The sequence below is a fragment of the Lissotriton vulgaris genome, chromosome 8 (assembly GCF_964263255.1).
Source record: "Lissotriton vulgaris chromosome 8, aLisVul1.2, whole genome shotgun sequence".
NCBI lineage: Eukaryota > Metazoa > Chordata > Amphibia > Caudata > Salamandridae > Lissotriton > Lissotriton vulgaris.
Window position 1 is genome coordinate 1,553,309,452 of NC_141696.1, and position 22,842 is coordinate 1,553,332,293.

A 22,842-nucleotide genomic window follows, 5' to 3' on the forward strand; every position below is an offset into this window, starting at 1 on the left:
GAAAATGTCAATTCTAGTCTGAACCGGGTCAAACTTAGCAGTGGGGCAGAATGTTAATCCTTTCTTTAGGACATTTTCCTCATGTGTTGTGAGTATCCTCTCTGAAAGGTTGACAATAGTGTGTTCTTCTTCTACTGCCATCTCCCCCTCCTTCCTCTGCTGCGAGTCACCATTGGTGGTGCCCCCTGTGCGTCCTCTCCTGCCACGCCTTGTTTTCCTCTTCCTTTTTTGGGAGGAGCTTTTTGTGATGTCTGTGGTGGTGCTCGATATCTTGTCTCCTGCATCACCTGATACTCGTCTAAAAAAGGGGCAGAGACTACATTTTCACTTCCATTTGTCTTCTTCTTACTTTTACTACTTTTGGTAGATTCATCCTCCGATTGTGATGCCTCTGATTCTGATGTGACTGCCCCTGATCGAGTTGGTCCTCCTTGGGCTAGTCTTTTCCTCGTTGCATCGAATTTCTTTGCGAAGGTTAAAATTGTACCTGTTAAGTAGTCCTGTTCGTCTCTCAAAAATGTTGTTTGCTTCCTTTTCTTAATGCCAGTCTCATAGTCTTTCAATCGTTTCAGCATTGCGTTCCGCAAATCCTCAGCCGACTTGGTGTCTTTGTCTTTGCTGATTAGGTCCTCCAGTCTTTGGATTTCGGCAAGGGCTTTATCCCTATCACTCCAGGCATATTTAATTAACATCAGTAACATGCCTTTGCTGCTTTCGGCAGTGTATAATGCCCAGTCTTTAAGTAGTTGCGGGTCCGGGTTCTCGTAGGAGGGGATAGTGAAGATTCGTAACCCCCTCGGGACTCAATTGCAATCCACATAGCTCTGGAGTGAAGTTGCCTCCCACCATTTTTGGACTTCCCTTTCGGTCATTCTTTCTAGCTGTTGGAACAGAGTCTGTAAATTAGTTATTGGTGTTACAGAGGTTGAGGCACCCTCAGCACTGATAGTGATAGCATTGGTACTTTTAAATATACTTTCTGCCTCCCGTTCCCTCTCCGCTGTTAATGACATGTTGTGCAGCGTTCTGGAAGAGCACTATTTTTTCGCGTTCAATGAGCACAGTCTTTGGGGGTACCGCAGTAGTTAGCGGGGGGTCCGCCACAGGTGACTTGCTGTTGCGGGACAGAGACACGTATATACAAATTTTCCAAGGATAATAATAACTGGGGTACTGGTGCACCGCTTACCCTCCGCCGGAAATCCCCAGCTGCCGCTCGTATTCCAAGCAGTTACCGCGTCAGTCTCGATGTCGGTGCAGCGTGTGCAGCTTTCCCTCGTTTGCTGTTGGAACAGCAAAACACCCTTCCGTGTTGCCTGGGATAATCCTCGTGTCTCGGGCCGACGGCCAAATTAACTTGTCAAACAGCTCCCTTCACCGCCGTCGCTCCTCCTCCTTCCGGGTGCTCTGTCCCGCGCTGGTGAAACGCGTATCAATGTCCACACACCTCCGTGATTCTCCAGAGGTCAAAAAAGGACGGCACTCCAAGTCAGTGTGTTAACCAAGATGGTTTATTGGCAGACCCCCCTGCCCCCTCGACAGACGCGTTTCACCTATTTGGCTTCCTCAGTGTCAGCCATTCTCTGTGTGCTTTGTCATTATATCCCCAACCACTTTACACAACATAGACAGTGGACTAAAAAAAAAGAAAACAAATATATATATACTTGGGCAATATTAACTCAACCCCTTCCTTTGTAAATTTTGCACAAAAGCACTTTACTCATTTGCTAAATATTGCACAGGAAAAGTTTGTACATACTGCGTCCACTGTGATTGTTTGTACATAGCAATATTGACAATTGGTATATTTGTAAATAGTGTTTTAACATATTTATTGCGCAAATTTGCACATTTGTAAGGATTTTGTGTCGCTTAATAATTGTGACAATTGGGGTTAACAGAACATTACAAAAAACACAATAATATAATGATTGTAAATAACATTGGTTACCTTGTCTGGTCCAGGCTGAAGTATTTTCTCTATTTCTATAGGCTTGGGACCATGTGACCGGACCGGCACTACAAATCACAGGGTGTAATTTGACCATGTCATGTGATCAAGGGCTCCAGGGCCCGAAACGCGTCATGGCAGTCATGAGGGTGCACAGTGGTAAATAAAGACGCTTTAAAATAACCTCATTGGGTCCGTCTTCGTTATTTGGCACCTACTGAATATCGAAGTTCCAGTCATATATATATATATATATATATATATATATATATATATATATATATATATATATATATATATATATATATAGATTTGTTTCATATTAATTGTGTGTCAAGAGTAAAACAAATGCAGGACTAGCCTTCAGCTTGTGGGTTGAATACGTGCTTGTTTTTCAGCATGTGGTCTTAATTACGTCCAGCTAGTAGTGTGGCCGAGGATCTGCAAAGGAAAAACAGAGGATAACTTAGAAAAACTGACCAATGGAAAGAAGGAAGAAAACAGAATATTAAAAGAGCAATAGAGAAGAAAGACTCAGAGAGAGAAAACTAGCAAAGGTCTATGAAAGTTCTCTCATTCTAACAATCTTTGATCCCAAGACATGGGAAGTGGAGGACCACCAACGAGGAGTTGACTCTTGGAGGAGGATACCCTGCTGCATGAAAGCCAAGGAGCTCTGTTGGAGGGAGGAGAACCACACAGACAAGAGTTCGACCTCAAAATACAGACAAACGACACAGACGGGAGCCGGCACTCACCTGGAAATGCTGTGGTGCCACCATGGTTCTTGGGAGGACCTTGACTGACCAGGTGCGTGACAGCGGCAGTACAGGGAAGGAACAGGTTGGGGAGTGTACGGGCATAGAGGCTGACGCAGAGCCCATGAGTGACACCTGGGGGGAGGGGGCGAAGCCAAACGTGCATAGAATCCTGCTTACAGGGTGAGCCCTGAAATCTTCTTGGTTTATTTCCTTTTAGAAGCAAGTCTTGATGGCCTAACTTTGGGCCTCATAATTGTGATGGGGGTTCAGGCAAAGAGAGTGTGAAGGAATAAGAGCACAGCGGAAGAAAGAATAAAAGAGACAGGGGAAATAAAGAAAAAGAAATACAACTGTACATAGAAAGTAGAACATAGCTGGATACAATAGAGCTGGGAAGAACAGCCATAGATGAGAATTTGAGAAGAAATGGCTATCCAATCACTTTGTGATTTTTTTATCTACTTAAAAAAAACTCACGTTTTCCTTTAATCTGAGGACAATGGAGGTCGAGCCCCATTCAGTCTCTGGAGCTAAGGAGGAGCCTGCAGGGCCGAAGCCTAAGGAAAATAAAAGAAATGATTCTGTGAGATCCTGATAGACTTTTTGAAGAATTTGAGCCTATATGATAAAGGGAGAACAATAAAACATTTAATTACTCAGGGAGGCTTGTAGTTGGCCTGTATGACAGTACTAAAATAAACCGACATAACACACCTTTTTTTAGCCCCAAGAGCCTCAGGTCCATGTAGTCTGTGTGTTTTTAAAGTGTGTTTGTGTAAGTGTTTGCGTGAGTGTGTGTGTACATCCGTCTGTCTTTGCAGTTGGCAGTGTATGCCCACACATGGGTCCCTTGCTCACTTTGCCACTGGATTTAAGCTAGCCTGGCTGATGAGGGGTGTCAACCCCGAAACCAGTCCCAGGGCGCTTGTTTACGGCCCAGGGAAGGCCTGGCTTGGCAGTTCGGGCTGGACTCTTTCCCTGAGAAACAGGGTCAAGACTGATTTCCATATGGCTAGGGTGGGGAAGTGAGCTAAAGAACGATGACGGATTCAACCCTGATCTAATAGTACCTCGGGGTGAGTGTCTAAAAAGCTTCAGTGCTCAGTCCATCATCTCCTTGTGTTTGCTTTGTCTTTGCACCTTTCATACCTCCCGACTGATCCCGCATTGCCCGGCTCCTCTACCACAATTGTGGCGCCCGGGTCACCAGTCACGCTCCACTTCAGAGCCGATTCAGGCGCCGGTTGTTTTTCAACGTGGACATTAGTCCACCTCATCGAGTATCCGCACGGACCAGCCCTTCTTGCTGCCTGCTCCGGTTTTCCCATGCAGGTATCCCGCTGCCTGAGTGCGATATTAGATCGATATCACGGACGGGATACCAGCACTTGTTTAATTTGGACGAATTCAACCGCAACCCCTTAAGCGGTTCAACTGATCAGCGCCTTCTTGACACTCCGCCGATCTCCAAGCAGGTCTTCCCCTGCCCGAGTGCGGTACCAGGCTGGTAATCCCGGACGGGATACCAGCATCTGTCTTATTTTGGACGTGGTTCTGCCGCAGCAATTAGCAACTCCTGGATTAGCTGGCTGCTAGCTTACGGTCGACCTCACCTCCTCGAGTTCATTGTCTCCCACTGGATCCTTGCAAACTTCCCAGGCACTCGTTCCATTGCCTTGTCCTGATGAGATCCCACTATCTCTCAGGGATCGAAACGTCGTCGACACCCGTCTCTAACTCTATACTACAATTTGTATCACATTATTGAGTATGAGATGCTAACTGATTTTGACTTTTTTGCATTTATATTTCCACAAACATAAAAGTCACCCATTTAAGTCACTTGCCTGTGGTAAGGAAATCGGCCGATTTCCTTTTACCTCATCACGGTTTGCTCACTCACCTCTTGTATAAATTGTGCCGTAAATGATTGCTTAATAAATGTTTCTATTCTGTGAATACAAGCTTATACCCCAATTTTTGATTGTGAAAATTGTGTTATTGTACTTATCCTACTTGTATGGGACCCTTGTTTTTCCCAATAGATGTTTACCCTTGGTCCCGTCAGACTTCTAGGGTCTCCTTGTTCCTTCGTTTATTGTCTTTGCACCTGGCCTAGTCTCTCTGTCTCTGTATTTATCTCAGACCCCTGGGGATGCTAAGATAGGAGCACCCTAGGCTTTGGTCTGGAGGCAAGTACTGGTGTTTGATAATGTTGATGAAGGGTTGTTTGTGGCCTACATCCATCCATGTGCATCTCCATCATGTCTTACGCTGCTTCTCTGTCATTTTTCGGTTTCTCTTGTGATTCGCTTGCGGGATCTTTTGTTTATTCCTTTCCTTGCTTATTATTAGTCAGCACCTGTCGGTTTCACTTTCTGCATTGTATGTTTGTCCCTTACATGGAGCATGGACAAAGTCCCTTCCATGGAGCATAGACAAAGTACTGATTAATTGCTTTATTGGTGTCCTGCCATGGCTGAAGATCGGATTCAAGTACTTTTTTTTAATCCTTGCTCCATCCTGTTTTTGTTGCTTCCTTGTTGTCGTTGCTTGCCTGTTGTTGCTTGCAGCGCACACCTTCTGCAGTTTGATTGCCTCCGCCGTCTCTAGTCACCGATGCTTGTTACATTTTAGATTCACCTAGCTTGATATTTGATCTATGGAGTTTGAGTGAACTAGGCAAACCTAACATCTTGGTTGGAGTGAAACGTGAAACGGTCGCTATAAGTGTCTTGCGTATTATTTTCTCTCTATCAGCAGGTAGAAAACCACGCGGCCTCATACACATACAGGCGATAGACCCTAGACAAGGCAGTAGAGAAAAAGCAGCTTTACTCCTACATGTCACCATAGCCCGAGTCATTTCGCAGACCAGTGGTAGCTGGTGAAATTTGAAAATAAGGGACAGAAAAAAACAAGTAGAAATGTAGTGAGTAAGCAAATAAAACATACAACCTCAAAAGGAAGGTTTGGCTTGGGTGGAGAGATTTCTGCCACAAAAAGTACTTTTGTGAGACCAGGTATCTACATCCGGCCAGCACAGGAAATAAGCAAGCACTACATGCACTGTGCTGCACAATTTAGCTCATCCATAACAAATATTTCACAAAGAGCTGCACTAATTTCATTAGAACATTAAACCAATTGCAGCTTCAATGGGGCGGGCGCTGATTAATTATACCACTTTAGAACAACTGCCTTATATCAATCTAGTCAGTGAAAGTGCTACTGGCATCATTTAGTGTCAAAAATGCTCACTGGTGTGTTTTCCTAACACGCCTGAAGTACCTACTGGAAATTTCTGATGGCCATGAAGGCTTTGTTGCATCACAACAAAGCAGGTAGTCCGTCATCTGTTAAACATTGAAGAGGGACTCCTGCAAGACAAATGTTTCTCACCGCCTGCGTGGCATAGGGTCTGACTGCCTCATGCTAAAGCCCTTAGGGACTGAATTTCTAAGCCTTAATGGGGTCACTGCTGCAGCACCTCTCTCTTGAGAATCAGAAAGTAAAAAAAATCAGAGATGGACAGTGGAAACGATAGCCCTATCAGCGACAATGATTGAAAGATCGAGACACACCAGCCCAATGTGACCTGGAATCTGGGTGGAGCCCGCAGAGCATCTGTTCTACATTCATAGGGACGTAGCTACCGACCTTTCTCTTTTTTTCTTTCATTATGTGCCTGGAGTCTGCCTTTCCGGCAGCTGGGAGTTCCTTCCCATTGCATTAAATTTGTCCAGCACCCAGCTTCCACCAGATGGCAAGTGCCGAGCCCCGTCTTGCCGAGCTTCGTCTGTTGTGTCTTTCAGCTGGCCACAGGTGGCAGTATTGTTGTTGTGGGGGGTGTAAGGGGGGGGGGGAATTCATCCAGGTTGGGTGGCTATAGTGGGTGTGGGGTACTCTGGGACTAGTTAGTTGGTTAATATGTTGCTTTGCTATTCCCTCCTTCCCTCCCTACCCCTCTGGCCGCCTGCTATCGTAAGGCTTTGGCGACGAGCTTCTCAGTGGGAGAGAGAGAGACAGCTGCTGGTCGCATGGGTGTACAGGAGGAGAATATGACCTGACTAAAAGTAATACCCTGGATTGTCCGAGGATTGAGAGACAGACAGAAAGCGAGGCTAGTAGCCGCTTACTTGCACCACCATGAAGCAGACGTCTGCTTTTTGCAGGAACTACACTGGGAACACTTGTGTGCGCCTGCAGGCAGTCTGGCATGGGGAGAAACATGTTGCCTGCTATTCTAATTATGCAAGGGGGTGGCCACTGTCCTCGGAAAAGGAATGTTGTGGTGCACGCGCAAAGCCTTATGCGACCCACAGGGGCAGTACATGATGCTAGCGGGCACGCTGTGGGTACACCCAATCAGGCTGATCTGGAGATATAGACCCAATGTTGACGGCCCGTACTTCTTCAGAGAGGTCTGGGGGTCAACAGATACCCTAAGCTAAGGAGGCATTCTGGGGAGGAAGGAGGCGGCAACGCCTCTACCCAAGGGCAACAGCACAACTGCAGACTATTATCGCAGACCACAGACTGACAGATATATGGCACAGTCGAAACGCAAACATGGAGGAGGGTACATGTGTGTCATCAGCCGGACCCTCTTCAGAATAGACTTCTGGTTGACCTAGAGAGACGTACTTGCCTGGATTTCTACAGTCACCCATCTAGCTAGTACCCTATCTGACCACTCCCGGGACTTGTTGAACTGACTCTGCCAGACTACCCAATCAGAGCATTAAGCTGTTGACTCCTGTGAGGCACACTACTGGATCAGGCGTACAGAGATGCAATCAGATCAGCAATAGTAGAGTACTGTGCGTTAAACTAGGGCATGGTTGATTCCCCACTATGCTTTGGGGGGGATGCATTGCAAAACAGGCAGGGGTCCTGCGCTCACTGCGGGGAGACCGTAAGTGCCTAGAAGAGGAGATACAGGGTCTGGCAAGCGAATTCTTTGCCACCAAGTCCAAAACCCTAGGGGATATTAGGGGTAAGATTGGTAAGTTTGAAGAAGCGGCCATACAGAAGACACACTACCTTGGAAAGGAAGCATGTGCTAGAAGATACGGAGAGGGGGACAGAGCGAGCAAGACACTAGCCAGCTTATAAAAGAAACCGTGGGCTTGCGACTACATCAGCAAATTACGCACTTCACACAACGAGACAGGGATTGGTCAGACCACTGTCCAGGGGGACATGATATCCTTATACTCCTCACTTTATGAGGCGAGGCAAAATGTTACCCACCCGGATTTGGTGGATTTTTTTACTCTATCCAGCTGCTGTGGCTCGAGAACGGCCACCGTAGCTATGTGGATGAGCTGTTCTCCAAGGAAGAGGTGATCAGGGTCATCCACGCCTTACCAGGGGATAGGGCTCCCAGACTCGATGGCCTCCTTTTACAAAGAATTTGCACCACTGCTTGTGCCACATCTCAAACATGTATGAAGAATCGCTGGAGAGGGGAGAGCTCCCCCGTCACTTTGTGAAGCACTTATCATTACAATTCTAAAACCGGATAAAAATCTTACGCAGTGCAATTCCTATAGGCGCTTCTCCATGCTCAATTTGGACAAAAAAATCCTTGCAAAACTCATTACTGCGAGACTACTTCCACTGCTGCCCCTCCTGTTGCACCCTTACCAGTTCGTCTTTGTTCCCAGAAGGGCTACATCTCACAATCTACGCACCTTTGTTGCAATAATTCAAGAAATTGACCCCTCATTCCAAGCAGCTGTGATATTTCAGGATGCCACAAAGGCATTTGATTCCTTAAAATGGCCATATTTATTTGCACTCATTTCCCGATTGGGCGATAGCTCAAAATTCATCAAATTGATAGCTCTCCTATACTCTTCCCCTATGGTGAGGCTTCAGATTAACAGGACTATACCTCCCCTTTCCATGTATCTCGGGGCACGAGTCTAGCCTTCTTTTTGCCATAGCCATGTAACCAGTGCTTTAAATGGGCCGGTACTCACCGGTACTGAGTACCGGCACTTCTTCATTTTCTCCCCTTGAGTACCGGCACTTTTTTCTAGAAGATAGAGAGTACTGGTACTCATGGGGATCTGACTTTAACCGAGGCAGCGCGCTTCCTTTATCCCTTAACTTATACTACGGCAGCACCTTTCAAGCACTGCACGGAATCAATCAATGGAGCTCGTCACCAGGACCCAGCGTGAGCGGCTTTGTAAATCAGAGCAGGGGTGTGTCTGCTGAGTCAATGCTTATCCAAAGATCTTTCACAGTGGGTGCTAAGAGGGGGCTGTAAAATCTAATGGGTGGCGGTGGGAGGCACTATTCAGGACATAACAAAAGAAGGGATGGGAAGGTTTTTACAGTCGCCTTAAGATCAATCAAAAATGTGGAGATTGGCACCTGGTTCCCCAGTACAGTCGTTGTCAGCTCTGGCCCTAACTCCGGTTTACAAATGTTCCAGGAGAGACTTTTTTATTTATTTTATGCGTTTTTATATAGCGAAGGTGTCAGAGCGCTTCACAATAGGAACAGTAATGATACATGAGGAGAAAATTACAAGTGAACAAATTACAAAAGCAAACGTTACGTTACATGAGGCAAAAGTGACAATCGTGAGCAAACAAAATACAAGAGGTAGCAAACGATACATTACAGGAGGAAAAATTGATATGTGTGCAGGTTACAAAAGCATACAAACTACAAGTAGAGGTATAATACTGCAATAAATGGCAGACACTCCAGCCCAAGGACAAACGTTAAATGAGGCAATGGTGGCCCTTGCGCAAGTATCTAAAGCAAACAAAATGTAAGAGGTGGCAAACAGTATGTTACAAGAGAGAAGTGACGTGTGCATGTTACCAGTACTGGACAGATGGCTCAGTGGGCTGTAGGCCACTGGTTTGATTTAAGGCAGGCTGAAGCAGCATGTAATCCTTAGGAGGTTGATAAAATGCATGCAGATTTCGTGCATACAACCTTGGCACGTTCAAAAAGCTAACCCCGCCCCTTGTTCCCCCTTAGCCCCGCCCTAAACTCCACCCACTGCTCCTTTTGGTGAGTACCTGCACTTATTTTTTTCCATTTAAAGCACTGCATGTATCCCCTGGCGGCCCGATTAAGGCAGCATCATGCACACAGAGGCCTGGCATGCGCTCTGCGGGTAATACTGATTTCTTTGCATGTGGATGACGTGACCCTGTATGTCAAACACCCGGCCAAAAACTTATACCCCCCTGATCAGGGAGATTGCAAGATTAGAGGCCTATCGGGAATAAACATTAACTGGGGAAAATCGGTTATCTCACCACTGACGGCAGCACAGATCGGAAACAACCCAGGATTTCTTTAAAAACCCTGACCCTACCCTCTGAACTGGGAGGTTTGGGTGCCCCAGACACGGAGCTTTACTACAATTGTGCCCAAGCTCAGTTCGGACTTCATTGGATATTCCCACTGCAATTCATGGTGCAAATCGCGCTGAAACACAACCAATCAGCTCCAATGCCACTGAACATGGTCCTCTAAAGGCCGCACACTAGACTGTGATCTAGGGTAGATACAGTGGGCTGCGCACTATGGGCCTGGCAGGGATTACGACACAGGGCACAACTGGAGATGTTATATTCCCCATCTGTGCCTCTGCACACAACATTGCAATTCTCTGGGGATACGGGTGACTGTAGGAGACTTGGGAAGCTTCATCTTCACACTATTGGAGATGCGTTCCAGGAGGGAACATTGATCGAGCCAGACAGAGTGATAGCAGGGTGAGGCATGGCGTTGCTTGACAGAATGACCTTATATCAGCTCCGCGCAGCACGGCATGCTGGCTTTGCTTCTTTCCCGATGGCACCGCCCACATTCCAGGTACTAGAAGGCTGCATAACTAACCCATCACCTGGCAAACTGATTACACGACTATACACAGGCATGAAGTGCACAGCGCCGATAAGCATCCCTGGGGTGCGTCAGGAGTGGGAGACACTGCTGGGATTCCCCAAAGCAGAGGACCAGAGGGCATACTGCTGCGGGCAGGCTCAGGAGCTGTCCCCTAACTATAGGCTACAGTTGATTCCCTTTAAGTTTTTACATAGATTATACAGGACTCCTGAATGGTTATATAAAGTTGGTTTGAGTGGGGATGTGAGATGTCTGAGATGCCCTGCACAGGAGGAGTCCTTTCTGCATTTGGCCTGCTGCTGCCCTGATATTACATGTTACATGTTACTAGGTAACCATTTTGGATGCATTAGATAAGATGCTGAAGTGTCAGATAAGTTACGAATGACTCCCCTTTGAAATAGATAAAATTAATTGTACACTATCACCACTAATAAAGCAACTATCACATAAATGCAAAATAATTTTCTACTTAATTCAATGGACATGAAAATAAATAAAACTTCTAACACCTATATTAAGACAATATAAAAGTGTTTCTTTAATTAAAATCACATAAAAACCACCGAAGTGTCAGATAAAACAACCCCCCTTGATAGCATTGCTCGGCTATGTGAGAAATGCACCTGCGACAAGTAGAAAACTAGTGTCCATGCTTTTGTTGCTGGCTAAATGTCGGATAGCGATGTGCTGGGGCTGTCACCAGGAACCACATGCCACAGATTGGCTTAGGATGCGGAGTACTTTACTGGGAATTTATGCCCGCACAGGCTCACACCAGGGACAGCTGGGAACCAGCATCACCTTCCACTTCACCTTCCCCCCTATTATAATCCCTTTCTATCATTCTTGGCTCGCGCTTTTTCATTATGTGTGGCTATGGCAACGCAACTGTGATACCAGTGTAGACTACATAGGTAAGAGGTAAAAGCGTATCTAGATTGGTAGCTGATATGTCTATGGTTGATCTAATACATGTCATTGCACATAATGTCATACTGTATGCAAACGATGTACTGTTGGAATGTATCCTCAGCTGTATTCAATAAAAAGAAATGTAAAAAAAGAAAGTAAAAAGATAAACTCTATTAGAGAGAATCCCACACACCCACAATGGTCATCCCATAATTGCCTGGCTGCCCAATGATGCTATGAGGAAGGTTACGTATTAAGTGTAAGAACGTAAGAACAGATGGAAGAAATCCAGACCTCAAAATCTGAAGGGTGGAGTCCCAACACCCCAATGCAGAAGCTGCTACTCCAGTAAAAATGTTATGAGCACCCATGCTGTAGATAATGAAAGATTGCACCCAACCCAGGAGTGGTATCAACTCATGTGTGGGCACTTCCGGTGCTCACATCCAAGAGAGACCAAGCCAAAACTGGTAAGTATCCACCTGCAGGCATGAGCACATCTTTTCTCTCACTTTTCCTCCACACTGGTGCACAGACAATGCTGCACACTTGCTCTAGTGTGGCTTGAGTAGAGTCTGCGTACAGGTAAAACACCAGACCAGTTGCCACACAAACTAAACTTCACTCACACAGTTTGTACCCTTTCAAACACTGGCACCCACGGCTAAAGGGACTAATTTCTCAACCATTTTCGCATCAAATCCAAGCTGCAAAGACAAACAAGATAAAAATATATCTGTGTCCACATCTCCATCAAATTACTACCCATATATAATTGATTAAATTAAATCCATGGCACACCCACAGGGAAAGTGTGCTACATCCTTTGAAAACGTGCAGTGTTATCAAGCACTAAATATGTGCTACTACACTACCACCCTGGACAGATCAGACCCTGCCCTGTCTGCACCCTATTCTCCACACAGCAGCAGAGGGAGGGTAGTTTCTGTGCACAGTCCAGGTCAACATAGCTGCTGGTTTTTATTATCCATATGATTGACGTTCCCATATTTTCTGGCTGTGTATGTGTTGTTTTATGCAGCAATGAAAAGGGTGAGCCATTTATTCCACCCAAATGTTTATATTTAGAAAGAAAAACAAAACTAATATGAACAGAGAACTGCATTACATCACAACAGACTCTTTCCTTTCTCAAGGCCAGGCAGCACCGCTCTTTCAACCTTTTCCATTTTAATGAGATCAAGCACAACAAATACACTTTCCCGATAGTAAATAGAGAAAGAATTGTGCCAAAGGTGACTCACTGCTTACGTGGATGGTTTAACTTTAAGGTCATCAAATATCATTTAAGGCATCTGCTTAACAGGCTGATGCTGGCCCAGAGTCCACCAATCCCTGCACACTGCCTCCTTTTATAGAGGAGCTGCAGAGCACCAGGGGTCAGCTGCTGACCAGTGCGGGGAGGGGGCAGCATGTGTACCTGGCTCCATGGGGCCATCTGATGTACGGAAAGGATGCCCGAAGTCACCAATGACCTCCTGACCCCGCACTCTTGCAAGGGGTCTGGAACCTCCCGGATGGACTGCACACTTGGGATTGAAATGATTGCGGGCTGTAGACAGTGAAGTAGGTGTGGCGGGGGCAGGACCCGAGGAGTGATAAATAAAGTGACAATGCAGTGCTATAAGTCACCAGTGCCATTGCACGTGTAGAAATGAACAGGACAATGGAGTGGTTGTTCTACCGGTCAATGCTTCCTGATGACTGCTTGCAGTCCTGCTTCAAGGGTGGGCTGTGGTGCAACTGCAGAGACCCGGTCTAGACAGGGCGCTCACAGGCAAAGAAGAAGGGAAACATTCCTCATAATGACGCTACGACGCAGAGGTCACATAATAACATAACATATGATATGATGCTTGGATTGTCAGAAAAGACGTTTAAAATAATAAATTATATAAAACAAGCAAAATTATGTATAGGATTACTGCTTGTGGGAAAAGAGTTCTGGTCCTCAAGGGTAAGTGCCAGTGGCGCCCACCGGCACCAATCAGATGACCTGAGCTGCCTGCAAGAGTGTACTGCACCCCCTGGAGCCAGGGTCAAGGGGCACCGGAGTGAGTGTATGTGTGAAGGCAGCTCGGTGTTTAGTCACCTACATCACTAGTTTCAGGGATCCCGAAACCAGCAAAAGGTGCCGGGATCCATGAGAGGTTGGACCCAGCGCTTGCTGTTTGTGTATTTAAAGGCTCATCCGAGCCACCCGCAGCCGAATAGATCCAGTGCCACATGTCACAGTGTATCTCCTGTAGAGACCGGGCTCGGCCGGACTTGTTTTTGCTGTGCGACGTTGCAGCAAAAAACAATGAACCAAGGTAGTGAATCTCAGATTTGGCCACTCAGGGCCACCGCAGTATAGCTGTCAAGTTTTCAGATTGTTTATGTGTGACATTTCCATGATTTCAGTGCACTTATGAGTGACCGGGTCTGGTGGCTCAGTGGACTAATGCGTCCACTGCAGGGGCTGCAGTTCGACCTCATGGTCACAGGTTCAAATCCCCGTGGGTCCACTCAGCCTTTCATCCATCTGAGGTCAATAAAATGAGTACCATTGAGTTGGGTAATAATAAACATCTGTTATTCAGCACCGAAAAACCTCTGGGTGAACGTGCGCTTTATAAATACACGTTATGTTATGACACTCAACTGCCCAATATGTAACACTTAGAGTGACACTTTCTCATGAGTAAAACCAAGTAATGAAGTTCATGGAAACAGACAAAGATCAAAAATGAAACCCTTTGAAGTAATACAAAAGCTTACATTACAAAAATAAACCTCTGCAGCCTTTTACTGTGTACAAGACAATTTTAAAACTAAGCGCATCTTCGTCGTGCTTTCAGTTGCAGGCTGCCACCTTTTACCTCTATAATACAGAAGCCACTAGAACCCACTGGGCCAACAAAGGCTCCATTCAGTTTCTCTCTGGTTCCACACAAAATCTCTGCAGTGATTGCATTAACCAAGTGACGTTTGAGAACGGTAACATAAAAGAACGCATTTCTCTTTCATTTCTTTAACGGGGGGGTTTGTCATCTTTCATTTAGTTGTGCGCTTATTGTGTATGTAGTTTCTCAATGATGAAAGGCCTACAAAGAAGTTATGGAATATTTTTTCCTTGTTTCTGTTTTGTTGTGACACCTAGACTGCATTGGATGCTCCAGCTGTCAGCGCTAAAGCCCATTTATGCCTAATGTAAAAAAATGTAAATTGATACTTGTATAGCACGCTACTCACCCGCAAGGGTCTCAAGGCGCTTGAACGAACACCGCTGTGTGGGGTCATACTCAACTCCCTAAACTACAGGCAACTGAAAACAAATTTCTGAGACAGGTAGTTGCCCTCCCTCAGAGCACTCCACTACTTCCCCTCAGATTAGATTTGGGAATTCGACCCATAACGGAAGAGCTTGGACTTAAACCCCTAACATTTTGGAGGCGTTTGTGGTCTAGCCCAGATCTTATAAACTACAGAGAGGAACTTCAAGAATTCCTGGAGCTACGTAATGCCAAGAGGATCCCGTGGATGATGTATGTTAAGGGAATGCTAGAGGAAATGGGCCACCCGGAGCTATGGACGGATCCTTTAAATACCTGTTTAAAGACTCCAAAAAAGGTTCTTGTGAGAGCATACCAAGAACTGATGCTCATAAAAGCTATTGACGCCACCCGAGAAGAATCTCTGACACACTTGTTCTTAAAAGTGAAAGACTCCTACTGCCTCGAAAGTACTCTAGACGCCATTTCTCCTGTACTAACGAGGAAACTATTTTTACAGTGGAGATATGGAAACCTCCCCTTAGCTTCATTCACGGCGTCCTGGTCATCCCGCTCCACCACAGAAACCTGTCCAGTGTGTGCTCATCCGAAGGAGGATGATGTCCACGTTGTTTTCTTCTGCAAGGGATATGAGAGGAGTAGGAAATACTGGTTAGTCCCATTACTCAGGAACTTGGGTTTTAGATCCTTTCAACCTGCTTATAGAGTTTTAAAGTCAGATCTCTCTCCCATTGTAGTTTTTGCCCTCTCGAAATGTTTAACTGCCATGTGGTTCACTCGAAGCCGAGTGGTCAATAGATTTGTATAATAGCCTCCCTGAAAGCTATATTCTATTCTTACAATACCTCTTGTTTTATAATGTTGTACCCATTGGATCACATAGTGTTTAATCCGTTTTTAATTGTGTATAAATGAGATGTCTCTTTTATGATCTGTGATCGAAATAAAGAATTTTTGAAATAATAATAATAATAATAAAGGGGCTTATAAAGCGCATGGTGACGCCATCCCGGCGTATCCCCGCGCTGTGGAGAAGGAGGCAGAGAAAAGCAGTGACATAACTACTGAGTGAACAAATGTGTTTTTAAAAGCTTCCTAAAAATAGTTTCAGTTTTGGCCAGTCTAATTGCGGTAGGGAGAGTATTCCATTGGTTGGCTGCTAACACTCGGAAGGAGCGTCCTCCCATTCTGGCCTTCTTTATAGGAGGTACTTTCAGAAGACCCATGCCCAAGGAGCGAAGTGCTCTATTGGGCTGATAAGGGATGGCTAGGTCCTTCAAATAATCAGGGGCCTTCAGGGCTGCTATCCTGTAGCAAATTAAAAGTGCTTTAAATAGGATCCTTTTTTTTATAGGAAGCCAGTGAAGGGCAGATAGAGTGGGTTTAGATGGCGTTCTTTTGGGGAGTCTGAGAACTAGCCGTGCTGCCGTGTTTTGTAACACCTGGAGCCGCCTTATGTTCTTCTCAGTAGTTCCTAGTAGCAGTACATTCGCATAATCTATGCGGGAGGTGACTAATGCTTGGGTCATGGTGCGCCTCGCCTCCAGAGGCAGAAGGTCCAGCGTGCGATTTAAGGTCTTCATTATACCAAAGCATTTCCCTACTACTTTGTTAACGTGGTTCTCAAAAGAGAGTTTGGGATCCACCCAGACCCCCAGATTTTTTGCCTCCCTGCCAGGGATAGGTGTAGGACCAAGGCAAGGAGGCCACCAGTCCTGAGTCCAACTGGTATCCTTTCCCCCTATCACTAGAACCTCAGTTTTAGAGCCGTTGAGCTTAAGGCAGTGTTGGTTCATCCAGCCAGCAAGCTCCTGCATGCAAGTTTTAAAATTGGCTGCTGCTAAAGTGGGTGTTTGTGATAGGGAGATGAGCAGCTGAGTATCATCGGCATAAGATACTAATTCTATGCCGTATGATTGGACCACATCTGCCAATGGAGCCATATACAGGTTGAACAGGGTGGGGCTCAGGGCAGAGCCCTGAGGCACCCCCTGTTCTAAGGCTATGCTATCTGAAAGAAACTGGCCTCTCTGAACCCGAAAACTGCGGTCAGATAGGAAGGCTTTCAGCCAACCCAATGCCGTCTTGGTGACCCCAGCACTGCTCAGACACTGTAGCAAGATGGAATGAGCCACAGTGTCAAACGCAGCGCTGAGGTCCAGCATAATGAGGGCCATTGTGTGACCCTCATCCGCTCCGATCCGCAGAGTTTCGGTCGCTCGCAAAAGGGCCGTCTCGGTCGAGTAGTTCTTCCGGAAGCCAGACTGGGAGCTGTGCAATGCTTCATTAGCTTCTAAGTGATCCATAAGCTGTGTATTAGCTATTTTTTCCGTCACTTTTGCAAGAAAAGGTAGGAGGGAAATCGGCCTTAAGTTCTCAAGAAGGTCCTGGCTTACATTTGGTTTCTTTTTTATTGGCAGCACTATAGCCTTCTTCCAGTCTCTCAGAAGAGAGGCCGAAGAAAAGGAAAGTTGGATAATGTGTCTGAAATAGGGCTCCAGAACTTCTAAGCTAGCAGTCAGTACTTTAGGAGGGGACGGATCACGAGGGGAGCCCGATTTGACACCTTTACATACATTTGCCAATACATCAGGTGGCGGGACCACGAAGCAGTGTAAACCTGACTCCGTGGGACTGACCTCTCTGTCTTCCCTGAGATCATAGCTAACGCTCAGGTTCCCAGAGAAACTTGCATAGATGTCCGAGATTTTTCCAGAAAAATATTTCGCAATACTGTTGCAGGTTTCGACTGAGTCGTTAGAGGACCTATTATCATTCAAGAGTACAGAGATCTCCTTAAAGATTTTAAAGAGCTCCTTAGAAGAGTTCTCTGCCTCATCAATCCGAATTTTGTAATGGGCGGCTTTGGAGATGCGAACTTCTCTATAATACTCCCTTTGCATTTTTTTATATTGTTCCTTAATCATAGGGCAAAAATTAACGCGCCATTCACGTTCCAACTTTTTACAGGCAGATTTGAGCGTTTGAAGTTCAGGAGTATACCAGGAAGTAGTTTTCCTCGTGTTTTTGAGGTTACTCCCATTACGAATAGGGGCGGTTATATCAAGGGCACCTAAAATGCGGGTCTGTAGGTGACTGTACGCAGTTTCACAGTCCGTGCCACCTATCGGGCCTCCTATTGTAAGAAGTTCATTGAAGGTGGCCTGAGAGAAGGATTTCCATTTCCGCCGCGGGTACCGCTGCTCAAACTCTTTTTTTGAGTCATCCTCGGATGACTGAATGCGAAACGGAATGACAAAATGATCGGACCTGGGGACCGGAATCGGGATGGAGGATTGTACTCTACAGAGATTTCCAAAGATGGGATCCAGAAGGTGCCCAAGTCTGTGAGTGGGGTCCTGATTTATGAGATTAAGCTGTAAGGAGTGGAGTTCGGACCTAATGTCGCTAGCTTCCCTATCCAATGGGTCATCAAAGTGGGCATTCATATCGCCCAGCACAAGAAAATTCTTTTTCCTGATCACATGGTGAGCGGTGACCTCCAACAGGTTAGCAATAAAGTCATACATCCTGCCTGGTGGTCTATACACAAGGATGCCAGAAAGGGAGGTTTGCGGTCCCATGTTTATTGTAAAAACACCGGCTTCACAGTGGTCAATGTTCAAAGGCAGTAGGGTGCATTGCATAAAAGTTTTAGTGGCGATAGCAATACCCCCTCCCCTGCCATCCTTCCTGTCCAGTCTAGCGAGAGAGTAGCCAGGGTGCATGGCCTCTATGATGTCAGGATCAGAGAGTTCTCCCAACCACGTCTCGGTAAAAAAGATCATATCAAATTCCTCGTCCTCGAGTAGATGATAGATTTGAATACTGTGTTTACTGAGAGAGCGGCAATTAATCAGTCCTGCCTTGGCATGCTTAATTGCGGGAACCATCCTAGCTGGATTGGGGGGCTTAAAAGAGCATAGGGGACAAGCATGTAATAGTAGCGCCTCCATGGAGTGTGCGCAGTTCAGAGGATCCTTAGGGCAAAGAGCGAGCAGCTCCTCTCGATCATAGCGTAGCATAGAGGGAGAGGTGCGACCAGAGCCCTTGGCCCCGCGCCCCGTCCTGTCGCGGACGGGCGCAGACGGGCTGGACTTTGGCTCGACTTCGGCATGCTTCCGGCGCGCCCGCTGCATGCGTCCGCTGCGCGGCCGCGGTCCTCTGCACATTTATGGGAGGGGTAGGGGCGACTAGAGCGCGGATGTTGCCGCCCTGAGCCCGGAAGTGTTGGGCTCCTCCTCCACCCTCCGCAACAAACGTCCAAGATGGGCGCGGCGGACCGGGGCGGGAGTAGACAGTCAAAAGTACCCAAACAAATGATGTCAGCCAACAGGTAAGGCACAGTTTCAGAATTTAAACACAACAATACACTGATCAAAGATAAAATTAGCAGAAGTGGCTAAGTTTAAAAACGCTAAAAATTCAGCGCTCACAGTGCAGGCTGTGTGCACAAGCGTCAGCGGGTAGAGTAAGCCACTGCCACCGGCTGTACTCCTCTCCACAGCGCGAGTGCTCTCAGACAGGGTATTTATAAAGTTAGAATACAGCGCGACTAGAGCGCGGATGTTGCCGCCCTGAGCCCGGAAGTGTTGGGCTCCTCCTCCACCCTCCGCAACAAACGTCCAAGATGGGCGCGGCGGACCGGGGCGGGAGTAGACAGTCAAAAGTACCCAAACAAATGATGTCAGCCAACAGGTAAGGCACAGTTTCAGAATTTAAACACAACAATACACTGATCAAAGATAAAATTAGCAGAAGTGGCTAAGTTTAAAAACGCTAAAAATTCAGCGCTCACAGTGCAGGCTGTGTGCACAAGTGTCAGCGGGTAGAGTAAGCCACTGCCACCGGCTGTACTCCTCTCCACAGCGCGAGTGCTCTCAGACAGGGTATTTATAAAGTTAGAATACAGCACGACTAGAGCGCGGATGTTGCCGCCCTGAGCCCGGAAGTGTTGGGCTCCTCCTCCACCCTCCGCAACAAACGTCCAAGATGGGCGCGGCGGACCGGGGCGGGAGTAGACAGTCAAAAGTACCCAAACAAATGATGCCAGCCAACAGGTAAGGCACAGTTTCAGAATTTAAACACAACAATACACTGATCAAAGATAAAATTAGCAGAAGTGGCTAAGTTTAAAAACGCTAAAAATTCAGCGCTCACAGTGCAGGCTGTGTGCACAAGCGTCAGCGGGTAGAGTAAGCCACTGCCACCGGCTGTACTCCTCTCCACCAATGAAATGAAAAATGAATACCGCTGTGGAACCCATCCTGGCTTTCCCTGTGAGGTGTCCACTCCTGGGCACCCCCAAGGTGGAGGCCAGGCATCCTTAGCGTTGTGGGGGCCGTTGTGGAGATTAAGCAAGCTATTGCCCAGAGTTGCAGAGTGGGACTCCATGATTGGAATAGGCACCGAGGCGAGAATGATCAGCCCCGTGGAATTTTTGAGCCCAAGACCCGCGGAGGCGGGGAATTGAACCCTGGTCCCGGACTAGACCTCTGAATCAGGGTCTGCCGGTCTAACCATTGAGCCACACTTCTCCACTTCTAATGACTGCTGCAGTTTGAAATTCACTAGCTAGTCAAGGCTAGCTTTAGTGCAGGGCATCTGAGCAGCATATTTCATGGGAGTCTCACAGCTTGGCCCAGGGTTTTACTTGCATGGAGCTGGAAATTGCAAACATCATTCAAGGCGATGAACACATCAATACCATTCATTCGTTCTGTGAAATAAGTTGAACCCGGGGACTTTTTTGCCTCTCATTCTGAGATATAAATTAAGAAAAACAAGCCTGCCACAGACTTCATTTATGCTTAGACTGTAACAGGGCAAAATAGACTGGTTCGTACTTTAAAAATGAACCTGCATTTGAACTGGGACAGGTGAAGTGGGACACAGACGAGGAGGGAGGGGTGAGGAGGGAGGGGAGGGGGATGAGGAGGGAGGGGAGAGGCTGCACAGGAGAGGTGAAGGGGCTTGAAGGGGGGGGTGAAGGTAGGAAGAGAGAGGTGGGAGGGGAGGGGTGAAGGGTCCTCAGCCCGGGGGGGGGGGTCATGCCTTGAAGGGGGGTGCAGAGTTCAGGTTGTCTGAAGCGGGGGGGTGGGGGTCTGTAGACTCTACCTGCGCAGACACTTGCTCAGAGCCCTCTCCCCCTCGGCCTGGGACGGTGAAGATGACAATCAGAGGCCGGGGTTGACGTCCGGGGTCAGAGGGTGAAGGTCAGCGCACAGCCCGAGGATCCTTCCACCCCTACAGCTGCTGGAGCCAAGGAAGAGGCCGGAAGTGACGGCATTCACTGCTGGTGCTGTCTCTGCCCTCGCTCACCCGGAAAAGGAAATTACGTATTGGCAGGGCTGGCAGTAATTGAAAGAGATAACGGGCTAAGCAGTATCACAGACTGCTGGTGCTGTCTCTGCCCTCGACGACCGGAAAAGGAAATCACGGGCCAAGGGCTGAGAGTAACTGAAAGAGAGAACGGACTCAGCAGTAGCTCTGGCTGCAGTGACCCTGAGCAGCCTCGAGGCTGAAACCAGCTGCGGCCGAAGGAGGAGAAGAGACCGACCCCTCCCCCCCCCTCGAGGGGAGAAGAGACCGACTGAAACATAATAACCTTTATTGCCGCCTTCACTAGTGTTAAAACCTTAAGCCAAAGAAAAATATATGGTAAGAGAAATAAAGAGGTATGAAATACAGAGAAGTTCACAGTAATAATAATAACAGTAATAGTAAATATAACAATAACATGAGATCAAGAGGCACTATTTTCTATTGCTGTTCCCCTTCCATTCCCCCATTTTCCCCTTTCTTCCCTCTTTCTTTCTCTCTTCCTTCCCCACAAAATGTAAAGTTATAAAAGCATTTTTTCTTTGTATAGCGTTTCCCCTTTTGGGGCCTTTCTTGTTTATTGGCACATTATTCTCCATAATTATTTTCATTCCTATTGCTCTTTATTTGTGCTGTTGTACTGATGTTTTACATTGTTTTCTTCAACTCAATAACGCTTTTCAAACTTAATAACCTTAGGCCAGGGGTCTTCAAACTTTTTGATGCAGAGACCCCCTTGTAAAACCTTTTTAGGCTAAAGGACCCCCTTCCAACAAAATTTTCTAGAAACTGGTACTCCTCATCATCAACAACTATCGACAACCATAAATGCGACTGTTAGACCTCATCACATTCATCCATCATTCATCCACCCACACTTTCACACATCCATCCATCCATCCTTCATCCATCTACCCTTTCATCCTTCCATTCATACATCCATCCTTCATCCAGCCACCCTTTAATCCTTACATCCATTGTATACCCATCCTCCCTTCCATCCATACATCCATACATCCATCATTCATCAATCCACCTTTTCACACATCATTCATCCATGCAACCTTTTATCCATCCATACATCCATCCACCCTTTCATCCTTCCATCCATCCATCCATTCTTCATCCATCCACCCTTTCATCCATGCATCCATCCTCCATCCATCCACCCTTTCACCCATCCATACATCCATCCTTCATCCATCCACCCTTTCATCCTTCCATCCATACATCCATCCTTCATCCATCCACCCTTTCATCCATACATCCATCCTTCATCCATCCACCCTTTCATCCATCCATCCATCCTCATCATTCACCACCCACCTTTTCACATATCCATCCTTCATCCAACCACCCTTTCATCTTTAAATACATACATTCATCCTTCATCCAATCTTTCATCCATCCATTCACCCATCATTCATCCACCCACCTTTTCACACATCCATCCATTATGATCCATGCTACCTTTTATCCATCCATACATCCATCCTTCATCCATCCACCCTTTCATCCATCCATCCATCCACTCATCATTCATCCACCCCCTTTTCACACATCCATCATTCATCCATGCAACCTTTTATCCATCCATACATCCATCCTTCATCCATCTACTGTTTCATCCATCCTTCCTTCCATCCATACATACATCCTTCATCTATCCACCCTTTCATCCATCCATTCACCCATCATTCAACCA

The 22,842-nt window shown here is 46.6% G+C and overlaps 1 protein-coding gene across 2 annotated transcripts in view; it reads right to left on the reverse strand.

The window, feature by feature from the left end:
- Positions 1 to 22,842, reverse strand: part of LOC147700371 (uncharacterized) — a 401,830-nt gene that overhangs the window by 197,269 nt on the left and 181,719 nt on the right. The window contains exon 1 of one of the 2 annotated variants that reach the window (XM_086935734.1): positions 20,946 to 21,129. The exons of the other annotated variant lie outside the window; for it this stretch is intronic. The gene's annotated coding sequence lies outside the window, so the exon portion shown is untranslated. Of the gene's footprint in view, positions 1 to 20,945; positions 21,130 to 22,842 lie in introns of those variants that run through there. 2 annotated transcript variants of the gene reach the window in all.